Consider the following 14,452-nt stretch of genomic DNA (forward strand, 5'->3'; position numbering starts at 1 on the left):
GGCGGGGCTGAGCCGGGGTGGGATGACGAGGGGCTGGTCTCCGCCTCGCCCCTTTTTGGGGGGGCACTGGGAGGGCGTGACAGCAAGGAGTCTTACTGTATTGCCGTGCACGGTCTAATATTAATTGGGCTCGATCCGCAAAGAACACCGCCACACGCCAGCAGAAGAAAATTAAACAGCTTCATTTAGATACAGAAATATATATTAGTAAGGAGGAGAAAGAAGGAAAAGAGGGGAAAACGCTTTACCACCGTCCTGCGATCCTACCTCGGGGAAATCCTCATCACCCAGACGGGGACAGCGCCGGAGACAGCATCGCCCAAGTGAGAATCTCAATCTCGGGCTCTCCCTTGCTGCCCTTTCCCGTGCTATGTTCAGACAAAGAGGAGCCCCCCTTGCTAACAGAGCGGGCGTCAATTAATTCACTCAGTACTCATGAACTCGCACTTGGCTAGGGTCCGAGTCCAGTTTCCTGATCAATCAAATGCTCCGCCGAAAAACACCTGGTTTACACAACATTTGGTTTACTTTCTTTGTCCCGAGCGGGTAGCCAAGCCACCCCAGCCGAGGACGCGCCCGGGGTCATCCTCCTCTCATGCACACAGCATACCCCTTGTCAACTCTTACTCTATTTTCTTTACCCTTGCATCTTGGCTCTAGAGTTGAGAAGGGGAAAACGTATGTGGGCATACTTTCCACTATTAGAGCATTATACATTTGATGAGCTTGTTTATATATCCAACAATTACACACACAAATTAACATTAATATGATGAATATAATGATTAATATGATAAAAATGCTTCCAAAATACCATTGTGCAGTAGAGGACTGAAATAAGAAACCATACCAGTGATGATTAGAATCTTGTGCGATAACGTGATATATCAAGTAATTTGTTAAATTCAATGTGCGTAGCAAGCCTGTGTTCAGTTAGAAAGCGTTGATTCAGTTGAAGATGCTACTGTAGTAATATAGATTCATTTACAATTTGTTGTAAGGTGGGTAAGTAAAAATACACTTGGTAGAGGAAGGCAACATGGTATCCAAGTGAGGTTTACATCATCCACCAGATCAGGCAACAGGTAATACACATCACCGTTCCAATGGAGAATCTCCAGATGCTGCAGACATCCAGAGAACGGCCTAATTCAGATATATTATTGCTGGCAAGACACACATGCTGAGTTCCTATTTCATATAGCATTGAAAAATTGTTAATAGGATACAAAGTCCAAAGACATATATTGGAGGAATGCATTAATAGACAAGGTTCCATAGATCTAATTAAACCATTACAATTAGGTCCTTTATCCGTAGCAGTGCAGTCATCTAACCTATAAGTGATATTATCTTTATCAATATGTGAGCCTTAATTGAGGTATCATAAAATAGAAAGGAGTAATAAGAGGGAGTACACGAAATGAACATAATTCTTTGGTTACAGAAGGTAATAATATTGTATGGTACCACTACACCAAGTTCCTTTGCAGTAACATTCGGGGATTGAGCGGTTATCCAGGCCATCTGAGGGAGTTTAGAGACGGCCCTCCGTGTTGTTATTCCTTCCTCCTGCAAAGCTCATTGTGCATGTTCCTTTTGTATCAGTATATACAGATGTTCAACAGAACATATTGTCCAGTTAGTAAGGAAGGTCACGTTATACTGTTGGAGACGGGTCCTGTTAAATGGTGTTAGCATATCCTTTTGATAACTTAAGCTATTCTCATGAAGAAGTATCGACGTTGGAAGCCATTGGGCATTAACAGTAACGGCCTCCGTAGTGCTTGCTCAGTGTTCTTTAATTTGTTGGCCAGGACTTCCAAATCTATGGAGTTTACTAGTCCCATTCCTGATCCAAACCCTCCCAAGAGGGTATCATACCATGCCCACCTCTGGCAAGCACAAGGTGGGATAATTGGGAAAGTTACATTAAAGTGAAAGAGCATCTTTTTGACCATAACTGATACATTGACACATGATTTCGGAATCCTTACCACTTGGGGTATCTGAACTGTAGTGTTTGGGGGTTTATTTACATTAATCCAAATATGATCCACCCAAGTACTCCTATTAACAATTGCAGTTGAATTTGAACAAAATAAAAATTGGGAGCTATGTACAGTAAAAGTTAATTCAGTTGCATTACACTCAGTTATTTGGTCTTCTAAATTCTGTCTCCAAGTAATAGCATTGGCTAAACTCATATTAACTAAACAGCATATTTTTACATATGAAGATATATTAATACTAACTGGAGAGGGACCAACTATAATAGCCCTCAAAAGAATTTTACCCCTCCAGGCTGTGGCATTGACTGTTGTTATATTGGCAATTGTACAAGAAGTGTTAGCGTCACAGGTGAAATTGTCTTGCTGGCGCGGATTAGTTGCATTCTTCCAATTCCATCTAAGCTGCATACTGTTATTGGATAACTTCATTCCGGGGTCCAGGCATGACATCAACAGTCAGGAATGACAGCACAAGAATAAACTAGGTACGATAAAATAACTGTTCAGTGGGAAGCATCTGTGGGAATTTTTGTCCTGGCATCATTACTGCCACCACGTTATTATCTCCTTGAGCTATTATTTCGCCAGGCTGAGGTGTGTCTCCTGGGTGCCTTTTTTACCTATACTTTGGCTCCAGACTCATTAGTAGAGCCAAAACCACCTACTTGGGTGGTAACATTTGGTGCTTCAGGAACTTGTTCCCAAATAACATTTTTATAGAGGATTATCAGTAATTGAGCTATTCTATCTCCTACATTAAAATGTAAGGTTTCTTTAGATGTATTATATAGCATTATTTTTATTTCCCCTACATAGTCTGAATCTATTATCCCTCCCACAATTTATATTCCCTTCTTTGCCAAATTGGATCTAGCAGCTGTTTGCCCATAATATCCAGAAGGTAGCTGAATACCCAATCCAGTACTTACCGTGACCTGTTCCAGAGGATCAATCCAAACAGTTTCTATACTCCTAAGATCATATCCAGCTGACCCTAAAGTACCTTGATATGGGACTTGTGCTTTATCAGAAAAGGTTCACCACTTTATGGTCTTGTGACTTGTGCTTTATCAGAAAAGGTTCACCACTTTATGGTACTTGTGACAATGTGCTTTCTAATCTGTAGATTAGGTGTCATCATTCGGGCCAAGGGAGTACTTTCTCCCAAGGGCCGATGATTCAGCTGCTGTAAGACCATAAACAGAGTATCTTTCCAATGTGTATAGGAGGCATTTCCTAATTTACACAGTTTTTCTTTTAGCATGCCATTCACCCATTCTATTAATCCTGCAGCTTGGGGATGATTGGGAATATGATAGGCCCATTTTAAGTTATGGTCCTCACAATATTGGTCGATTAATTTCCCTTTAAAATGAGAACCATTATCACTTTGAATTTGGGATGGGATTCCATAATATAAACAGATTATATCTAAGGTTCTACAGGTATTTTTCTGATTGGCACGCTGGTATGCACAGGCGACTAGGACTCCAGAGTAGGCATCTACACAGGTATCAAATGTAGCAGCATCCCCTTGAGATTGGCAAGGGCCCAGTTTGCCAGATTTGGGCTGGTGTCTTCCCCCGATTGCGCTCCCCTGTAACAACTCGGGGAATAACCTTTTTACTGTCCAGCTGACGAGTTAAGCATTCATCCTTAGCCTGCTTTAACACCGATAAAGAAATGCTGATACCCTGATCCTGTGCCCACCTGTGTATAGTAGCACATCCTAAATGGCCTGATTGGTGATATATCCATTTTGCCAGTGCTTATTCTTTATGTATTTGGGTTTCATCCAAATCTGTTACAGTAGCCAGAGAGTCAGCTTTGGCATTGTACTCACTCATTTTGGATGCGTGGGCATCTACATGAAAGACAGAAACATTTGTAATTTGAACCGTGTCCCAGATCTCCTCCCATAATTCACTTCCCTATAATAATTTACCATGTATTTTCCATTCATCTTTATGCCATTTAGGCATCCAAGTAACCAACCCATTAGCCACTGCCCAGGAATTGGTAAAAAAAGATGGCATTGCTTTCCCTTTTCATAGCTAATAGCCTGAAATACTGCCTGAAGTTCTGCAAATTGACTACTCTTTCTTTTCCCCATGGTATCTAACACCATTCCTGTTACAGGGTTATAGGTTATTGCCTCCCAGCATCGTTCATGGCCTACATACTTAGCAGCTCCATCAGTGAACCATGCACACTGCTGCTGTTCTTCAGTCAATGATTCGAATCCTTGATTCCAGGTTACTTTAGAATTTTCCAGTTCAAGGGGAGATTGATGTTCATAGCCCTCATTATCACTGGGCATACTAAAGATATGTTCATGAAGGGTCAGGACGCCAGAAGGGCCTGTCTTAGCTCTGTTCTGTATATACCACTTCCATTTGATTATGGTGGCTTCCCGAGCATGACCAATTTTGTGTGATACAGGATCACTCATGATCCATTGCATACTTGGGATGGTTGACCTTAATAGTACTTCATGATTCAACGTCAACTATTCTGTCTCTACTAGGGCCCAATAGGCAGCCAAAACTGTTCTTCGAAAGGAGTGTAATGCTGTCCAGCCTCAGGCGGTTTTCGTGACCAAAATCCCAATGGTACCCTCTGGGCCCCCTGTTTCTGCTACAAACTCCAGTTAGCATGCATGCTATCAGTAGATACCATTAGCTCCACGGGCGCATCTTCTATAGGCCATAGATCCAAGCCCGTTTGTATAGCTGCTTTGGCTTTTTCAGAGGCTTGATTCTGACTGGGTCCTCAATCAAACTCATATTTTTTCCTAGTTACTTTATATAGAAGTTGGAGTATTTGCCCCAGATGGGGGACATGATTTTTCCAGTACCCGAACAGTCCAATGAATTTCTGTGCTTCCTTTTTACTCTTGGGCACTGCAAAGTCCAAAATTTTCTGCTTTGCTTTGGGGAGGATAATCCTATGCCCCTCATTCCAACTGATTCCTAAAAATTTTATGTTCTGACTTGGACCTTGTATTTTGGCAGGGTTGATTTTCCAACCTTTTCCCCACAAACAGATCATTGTATGCTCTAAAGCATCATATACCTGTTCCGAGGTGTGCCCCTGTATTAAAATATCATCAATATAATGGACAATTTGTATATCCACAGGAATAAAACAGGAATCTAAGTGTTCTAATTTGTGACATATAGTAGGGCTATGTTTATATCCTTGAGGCAACCGGGTAAAGGTAAATTTGCCAGGTAAAAGCAAATTGATTCCACTGCTGTGAGGGAATAGGAATTGTAAAGAAAGCATTAGCTATAACTAATGCTATAGCTATCTATAACTGCATACCATTGTCCTTTACAGGTTTGGATCTTCTCTATTAAAGTTACTGTATCAGGAACTGCATCAGTCAGTGGGGGAGTCACCTTATTTAATTCCTTGTAGTCTACAGTCATTCTCCAGCTACCATCTGATTTTTTAACAGGCCATATTGGATTATTCCATTCAGTAGTAGTAGTTATCATCACCCCAGCATCCACATATTCTTTTATAGTTTCCCTAATTTCTTTTTTTTTTTTGAGTTGGAGTCTCACTCTGTTGCCCAGACTGGAGTGCAGTGGCCACTCCCGGCCACTGCAGCCTCAACCTGCTGGGTTCCGGCCATCCTTCCGCCTCAGCCTTCTGAGTAAACAGAATTACAGGCATGCGTTACCATGCCCAGCTGATTTTTTAAATTTATTGTAGAGATGAGGTCTCGCCAAGTTGCCCAGGCAGGTCTTGAACCCGCAGGCTCAGGCAATCCACTCACCTCAGCCTCCCAAAGCCTCGGGATTACAGGCTGAGCCACCAAGCCTGGTTTCCCCAATTTCTTTATAACCTCCAGGGATCTGATACTGCTTACAATTAATCACTTTAGATGGGGTGGGCAAAAGAATAGGAGCAATATGCAGCTTTCCTACCATACACTACTTATTTGTAGGGGCTGAACAGCCAATCTGTAAATTCCATCTGTTAGATTTAAAGTCAATCCCTGTAATATGTCTATTCCTATAATATATTCGGGAATTGGCACAACCACTACAGAATACTCCCTTTTGGGAGGTTCCCAATCTTCAATGGTAATGTAATCTGTCGAGCCTGTATTTCCTTCCCCCCAATCCAGTAATTGTTAATGGTATCCCCTTCTTAAATTTATCTGGGTTCCCATATATTAAAGAGGCCTCCGCTCCCGTATCCACCAGGGCATTAGCTAGTAGTAGAGTCATTTTTCCAATAAATTGTCAGGGGAACATATGGGTGATAATCCCTCCTTCTAATTTCCTTGAATCCAAGGGGACCAGGAGCTTGGCCTTCACCCTATTTCAGTTGCAACAGATCAGAACAAGGATATAATTCTTCAGCAGACACCAACGGCAGAGCTGTGGGTTCTGATTCCATGTTTCCCTTCACTTCCACTCTATTAGCCTGTTTCACTTTGTCTTTCTACATTTGCCACAGGTCCTTTGTAGGTAAGTTATTAGTTTTTGCCCTGGAAACCCCAGCCCGTATCAGAGACTGAAACATTTCTTTCCTGGACACCCTATTGTTACTACTGTGATTATTGTTGGGCCAGGTCCCCTCTCTGACATTCCATCTGGATTCCCATTCTCCCATATCTCCTAGCTGTGTCATCTTTTCTAAAACTTCATTAAGAGGCTGGCCTGTCTCAGCAAGAAGTAAAGCCATCATCAAATGCCTATATGCTGGGGGAGCAGTCCTCACTAAAGTATTCCGATGTGGAACAGCCACATCTAGAGAGTGGTAAGTGTCAGTCTCTCCCAACATGATTGCAGTTTTCATAACCTCTTCTTTTAATTTTTGCAGCCCGTCTCTCTCTCTCTTTTTTTTTTTTTTTGAGTTGGAGTCTCACTGTGTCGCCCAGACGCGTGGACGCTCCCGGCCACTGTAGCCTCGACCTGCTGGGCTCCAGCGATCCTTTCCTCTCAGCCTTCCAAGTAGCTGGAACTACAGGTGCGTGCTACCACACCCGGCTAATTTTTTATTTATTGTAGAGATGAGGGCTTGCCAAGTTGCCCAGGCGGGTCTTGAACCCTCAGACTCAGGCAATTCACTCACCTCAGCCTCCCAAAACACGGGATTACAGGCTGAGCCACCGAGCCTGGCTGCATCCCGTCTCTTAATGTAAACCATGGACGACTCAGCTGAGGCTACTTGGTGTCAGTGGGATACTGCTGTTAACACCCCTTAGCAGCTAAAGCCAGCAGATTAGTAGTCCCATTCTCCTGCCAATAGTCTCGAATCGCATTTTGCACAAAGGAATTAGTGCCTAAGGTGATAAAATACACACAATCTTGGGGGTCCAATAATAATCGTCCTGCCCCAGCATCAGCTATTCTTACCAGCCACACAATCAAGGGTTCCCTGGTTTTTGGGAAAATTGCTGTAAAATAGCATTAATTTCTTGTTGGGAGAAATCTTCAGTCACCATTTTGTAACTTACTTGCTCTAATTCTGGCCCAGATTTTTGTTCCACCCACCGAGTTATAGGCCGGGCTGTAGCAGCACTAGGGGGATATTTCTCCTGATCATATTTGGCTGCCTCTTCCTCTAAGTCCTTCCAACCTACCTCATCATCTGTATCATCCCAGACAGCTCCATCCCAAGTATCTGGGTCCCAGTCCATTTTAGCACATGCAATAACAGCACGTAGTTTCCTCTTGTTAACTTTCCCTTTCCTTTTCTTATACTTATATTGAGCACACCGGACAGCAGTTTTTTCAGCCACTGTCTGATAGGTTCGAGCTTGGTCTCCTAAGATATAATTCTGACATTGTAACATAGCAAGCTTACTCTGTAGTCCTGCATTTTCCTTTTCCAAGTTACATTTTTTCCCTATCAGAGCATGCTTACTAAGACACATCTGATGGTATGCACGTAACAAAATCCACCCCCACCGCCCCACTCCTTGCAGTTCCTTCCCTTTTTTCAGCAGGACAGTCTGCAATATTTCAGTTACCCATGGCGGCTCAGTGGCTTGTAAAGACGCATCCCAGTTTTCACTTAGTTCAGTGCACTTCGCCCATTCCCTGGCCAAACTAGAAAAACGCGCAATCTCCCAGCCAGAAATATCACAAGTTATACATTTAACATCAGATTTCTTAGCAAAGAAAGGCATGTTTAGGCATCTCTGCGGATCCTGCTGACTATGCTAATTTGTGACAGCAAGGAATCTTACTGTATTGCCGTGCACTGTCCAATATTAATTGGGCTCGATCTGCAAAGAACACCGCCACACGCCAGCAGAAGAAAATTAAACAGCTTTATTTAGATACAGAAATATATATTAGTAAGGAGGAGAAAGAAAGAAAAGAGGGGAAAACACTTTACCACCGTCCTGCGATCCTACCTCGGGGAAATCCTCATCACCCAGACGGGGACAGCGCCGGAGACAGCATCGCCCAAGTGAGAATCTCAATCTCGGGCTCTCCCTTGCTGCCCTTTCCCGTGCTATGTTCAGACAAAGAGGAGCCCCCCTTGCTAACAGAGCGGGCGTCAATTAATTCACTCAGTACTCACGAACTCGCACTTGGCTAGGGTCCGAGTCCAGTTTCCTGATAAACCAAATGCTCCGCCGACAAACACCTGGTTTACACAACATTTGGTTTACTTTCCTTGTCCCGGGCAGGGATGCACCCAGGGTCATCCTCCTCTCATGCACATAGTATACACCTTGTCAACTCTTTTTTTTCTTTTTTGAGTTGGAGTCTCACTCTGTCACCCAGACTGGAGTGCAGTGACCGCTTCCGGGCCACCGCAGCCTCGACCTGCTGGGCTCCGGCGATCCTTCTGCCTCAGCCTTACAAGTAGCCGGAACTACCGGCACGCACTACCTCACCTGGCTAATTTTTGATTTATTGTAGAGATGAGGTCTCGCCAAGTTACCCAGGCGGGTCTCGAATCTGCGGGCTCAGACAATCCACTTACCTCAGCCTCCCAAGTCACCTTGTCAATTCTTACTCTATTTTCCTTACCCTTTCAGAGGGGAACATCTGTCCCGGCCACATGCAGTCTCTGCAGGATGCTGCCTTTCCCGGAATAGCCAGCATTTCTTGCAGTGCAGTCCAGACCCCATTCTGCTGGCGACAACAGGTGGCATTCCTGTGGAGGACAGACCTGATTGGGAAACCTAACCCCAGCCCCCACCCGCCCACCTGCTGCTCTGAGTGCCTACAGCTTCTCACCCTATCCTGTCCCCACGATGTCCCCGTACAGTCAGTGCCACATTGGTGGGGACCTGGACCCAGTCCAGAGACCACCCCTGAGGACCTATGCCTCACGTTCTGGGTGACAGCAGCCACCTGGATGATTCTAGTCACCACAACCCAGGCCACACAGTTCGGATGCCATCCTGGGCCCAGAACTGTCTCCCCTTCAACCTGACACCCTTCTCTCCCTAGACACCCCCTCTAGGCCTGCACCCTGGAGTTTATGCAGCTTCCCCACTGGAAACAGCAGGCTCCCATCAGTTAAATGCTGGTGGAATGATGGTGCACCAAATCCTTGTTCAGGTCATTGACTCTTCAGGACCCCACGTGGCCCTAGTTTTGGGGTAATGAGTGGGTGGTAACTGGGACACTTCATTCAGCCCACACTTTCCATGATTTAGACTCTAAGTCATTGCCCCTAATCTATGCATCTAGAATATTCTATATCAGAATCACTGGATCACTTGTTTTATTTTCTTTTCTTTTTTGAGGCGGCACGTCACTCTGTTGCCCAGGCTGGAGTGCAGTAGAATTATCATGACTCACTGCATGCAGCCTCTACCTCCTGAGCTCAGGTGATCCTCTCACTTTTCCTGAGTAGCTGGGACTGCAAGTGTGCACTACCATGCCCAGCTATCACTGGTAAACTTAACAATACAGATCTCCTGTCTTCACCCTGAATCCTCACTCTGAGGGTGGAACTGGGAATTTGCATTTTTACTCTTGGGGAGCATTTTTACTGATGGGGAGCTGGCTGTCTCCTGGCATTTCTGTGGCTCTGCCATGTTCTTCCTCCCTGGCACCAGTCTCTTCCTATGTTCTCTACAGGGCCACTCTGTGCAAGTGTCCACCTCTTCTGTGGGGGGAGTCACTTAGTGGACCATGTCATAGGTTGCCATCCTGCCTCAGTGGTCCCAGTGTTTCCTGGAGCTGAGGCTGTGGGCAGCAGTCCCAGCCAACAGGGGAGTTTGCCTCCAGTTGCTGGTGACAACCAGGCTAGCATGAGGACAAAAGCTAGGCATGGCCAGGCATGGTAGCTCACACCTGTAATCCCAGCAATTTGGGAGGCCGAGGAGAGAGGATTACCTGAGCCCAGGGATTGAGACCAACCTGGTCAGCATGGCGAGATCTTGTCTCTATAAAAAAATCAAAAAATTAGCCAGGCATGGTGGTGTGTGCCTGTAGTTCCAGCTACTTGGAAGGCTGAGGCAGAAGGATTGTCTGAGCCCAGCAGGTCAAGGCTGCAGTGGCCCTGACTGCCACTGCACTCCAGCCTGGGTGGCACAGTGAGACTCTTACTCGAAAGAAAGAAAGAAAGAAAGAAAGAAAGAAAGAAAGAAAGAAAGAAAGAAAGAAAGAAAGAAAGAAAGAAAGAAAGAAAGAAAAAGCCGGACCTCTGACCAGTCAAGGACCCAAGAATTCTGAGCCATTAGGAAAACATCCGGGGCCTTTCCAAGGAGGAGAAGGGGAAACTTGTATTTTTTTTTTTCATGGATCGAAGGATTTATTATTGTTAAAATGGGCATACCACACAAAGTAATCCACAGATTCAATACAATCCTTAGCAAAATTCCAATGATATTTTTCCAAAATAGAAAATTTGTCCTAAAATTGATATAGGATATCAAGGGACCCTAATTAGCCAAAATATTTTGAAAAAGAAGAATGAAATTGGAGGATTTATACATTAATTTCAAAACATATTATGAAACCACAGTAATCAAAACAGTATGGTACTGACATAAAAACAGATGACAAAATTAGTGGAGTAGCATATAGAGATCCCAGAGATTAACAATTGTGTATATGATCAAATGATCTTTTACAAGAATGACAAGACCACTCAATGGGGAAAGGACACTCTTCAAACTATGTTGAAAAAAAACAAAACAAAACTGGATATCCACTTGCAAAAGAATACAATTGGATCCTTATGTCATATACAAAAATTAGTGAAAGATAAAAAGTGAAACATAAAACTTAAAACTATAAAATTTCTAAAAGAAAACATAAGGGAAATGGGAAAACTTGTATTTTAGCAGCTTATCAGCGCCACCCAGGAAGACAATAAACATGTTCTGTTAGAGGGAAAGCCCTTTAAGTCCCTCGAGCCTTGACAAATCTGAGGGTAAGTTTGGTGGTAAGAACTGGACAGTTCTCCATTGCTTACTTTGCAGAAGAAGTTGGAATCCAGGGTGGGTGGAGGTGGGTGTCTGAGAAGGAAGAGAGGGAAGAGGAAGCAGAGAGGACCTGGAAAGCTGGTTGGGGGGAGCCCAGGGAGGGGTGTCTCCTGTGAAATTGAGACTGCTTTCTAGCTACGTGTAAATGTCTCCAGCCTTTACAGATTTATGGCTGCTACACAAAAATAATCAAAGTGGTTTTAAACAAAATTATTTATTTATGTATTTATTTTGAGTTGGAGTCTCGCTCGGTCGCCCAGACTGGAGTGCAGTGGCCGCTCCCGGCCACCACAGCCTCAACCTGCTGGGCTCTGGCGATCCTTCCACCTCAGCCTTCAAAGTAGCTGGAACTACAGGGGCGCACTACCATGCCCGGCTAATTTTTTGTTTTATTGTAGGGATGAGGTCTCGCCAAGTTGCCCAGGCGGGTCTCGAACCCACGGGCTCAGGCAATCCACTCACCTCAGCCTCCCAAAGCGCAGGATTACAGGCTGAGCCACCCAGCCTGGCTGGTTTTATTTTTTAAGTGGTATATTAAAAAGTTTGGTATGGAGTCGTAATCAAAACTTACAACTTTTGTGCTTCAAAGGACACCATCAAGAAAGCGGAAAGACAGCCCACAGAATGGGAGAAAATAGTTGCAATTCACACAGCTGATAAGGGACTTGCATAGAGAATACAAAAATAATTCTTATAACTTAATAGGAGGACAAGACATCTACGATTAAAAATGGGCAAAGGATCTGAACACACATCCCCACAAGATTTGCAAGTGGTCAATTAGCGCAAGAAAAGTTCCTGGGACATCGTTAGTCACAGGGAAATGTAAATAAAAAATATAATGTGATACCATGTCAGCCCACTGGCATGGCTACAATTTTTTTCTTTTAATTTTGTGTCAGAGTCTCACCCTTTCACCTAGTCTGCAGTGGGTGGTGGCTCATGCTGGTAATCCCAGCATTTTGGGAAGCCAAAGCAGGAGGATCAACAGAAGCCAGGAGTTCAAGACCAGCCTGGATAATGTAGCAAGACCCTGTTTCTGTAAATAATAATAGATAAAATAAAAACCAATCAATCTATAAAAATACGGTTCCATCTGGAATGGAACACATTTGTCTTTAGATGGCCTTTGTGAGATTGTCACGAAAGGGCCAGGGTTGGGTGGGTCAGGGAAACAGAATTACGAAGATGAAGCCTTCTTTTTAGTTTAAATTACTTAAAAAAAATAGAAACAGTGTATCACTACATTGCACAGGCTAGACTTGATCTGACATCAAGCGTGCCTCAGGGCCAAGGTGAAAAACCTTTCAGTTAGTGCAAATACAGCCTCCTCTCTCCTACTCTAGAATTCAGAGAGGCTCAGGAAGAGATCTGGACGTCCTGGGTGTGGAAAGGGGGTTTCAGACAATGGAATGCACTCCTAAGTGGCAGGAAGGGGACTGCTGGGCTCTAGTTAACCCACATGAAACTCTTACCAGGGGAGTTTGATCTGTAGGTTGTATCTCTCTGTGTCCCCTTCGAGAGTGTCTGCCTCAAACTCATTTATTGAAGTCCTAACTCCTAGCACCTCAGAATGTGCCCTTATTTGGAGATAAGGTCTTTACAGAAGTAATTAAGTTACAAGGAGGTCTTTCTGAGCCCCTAATCCACTATGACAGGTGTCCTTATAAAAGGAAATTTGACAGGACACACACGGGGAGAAGGCCATGGAGATGACGACAACCACCTAAGGAGAGAGGCTCAGAACAGAACCCTATCTCAGCCCTCAGCACCCTCCCCAGTAAGACACCTTGACTTCAGACTTCCAGTCACCAGACCTGAGAGTCATCACCCATGTTGTGGTGGTTTCGTTCCAGCAGCCCTAAAGGATGCCAAGGTCAGAGCAGTGGTCTGCTGAGCTGGGAGGCTGGGGCATGAGGAGGAGATGAGAGGGCGAGGCGGGGGGGGGGGGGGTGAGACCTGGTGGGGCTGGGAGAAGCCTGTGGGGTTCTCAGGATTGCTGAGCCCAGTGCCCCACGGCCACCCTCAAAGTCAGCAGGGGTCAGGAGAGCCTGGTTAGCAGAATGCCTGGTCTCACCCTATCATGCAGGCAACCCACAGCAATGCCAGCTAGCCCTGCCACCTCAGACCTCAATAGCCCCCTCTGGAGGCACACCTACAGCCAGACACACCTCCCTGCAAGGACCTGGTCAGATCCCTCTGCAAGCCCACCCCTGAAAGGACAGACCAAGAGTGGAAAGCCATTTTTCATCTTGTTCTTAAACCCTGACACAATGAAGAGAAAGTAGAAGCTATGTTTTGGAGAAATGCATACTTTAGATAAAGATTAACTTTGCCGACTTTGTCTTTTCAGAAACAGACTTCCTGGTGCCAGGTATCAGAGGTACCTCATAGCGGCAATCAAGCTTGCCTAGAGTAAAAGGAATTTACAAGGCCTAAGACATCATGCATTGGGCAAAGATTGTGGAAGTCATGAAACTTGTAATTACAAAAGTTATGACCACTGAGGGGGGAGCAGGAGGGGACTCAGTCTTCTAGTAAATTGGGTGCTATCTACAGGGAAGTCAAGGATCCCCCGAAGCTACCCACTGGGAATGCATGGGAGATGGGGGAGGTGCACCCTCCATTAGCTCTAAGGAATGTTGTTCAGGAAGGTGCAGGAGCACTGGAATCCTTGTCACGCCCTTCTCTAGGGGTGTGATAATGTGGACAGACATTAGTGGGTCTCTGTGTCACAGGATCTCCAAGACATCCGCAGGTGGTCAATCAGGAAGTCACGGCAGTCACGTCTACCCGACTGCAACATCTCCAGGGGGAAGGATTTAGCCAGGACTCGGGGCACTACGGCGCCACGCTCACCTAGAGTGTAGGCATGCTTCCTATCTGTGGGGAGTGAACTTATCTTAAATAAATCTTTTCTTCTCTCACCTTGTTGTGTGTTGCAATTCTTTTTTTTTGAGTTGGAGTCTCACTCTGTCACCCAGACTGAATGGAGTGCAGTGGCCACTCCGGGCCA

General features: G+C 44.8%; 1 protein-coding gene across 1 annotated transcript in view; it reads left to right on the forward strand.

The window, feature by feature from the left end:
- Positions 1 to 14,452, forward strand: part of MMP25 (matrix metallopeptidase 25) — a 62,224-nt gene that overhangs the window by 13,892 nt on the left and 33,880 nt on the right. The window lies entirely within an intron of this gene.

This window comes from Carlito syrichta, unplaced genomic scaffold (assembly GCF_000164805.1).
Source record: "Carlito syrichta isolate Samal-C Ts95f unplaced genomic scaffold, Tarsius_syrichta-2.0.1 Scaffold307141, whole genome shotgun sequence".
Lineage (NCBI taxonomy): Eukaryota > Metazoa > Chordata > Mammalia > Primates > Tarsiidae > Carlito > Carlito syrichta.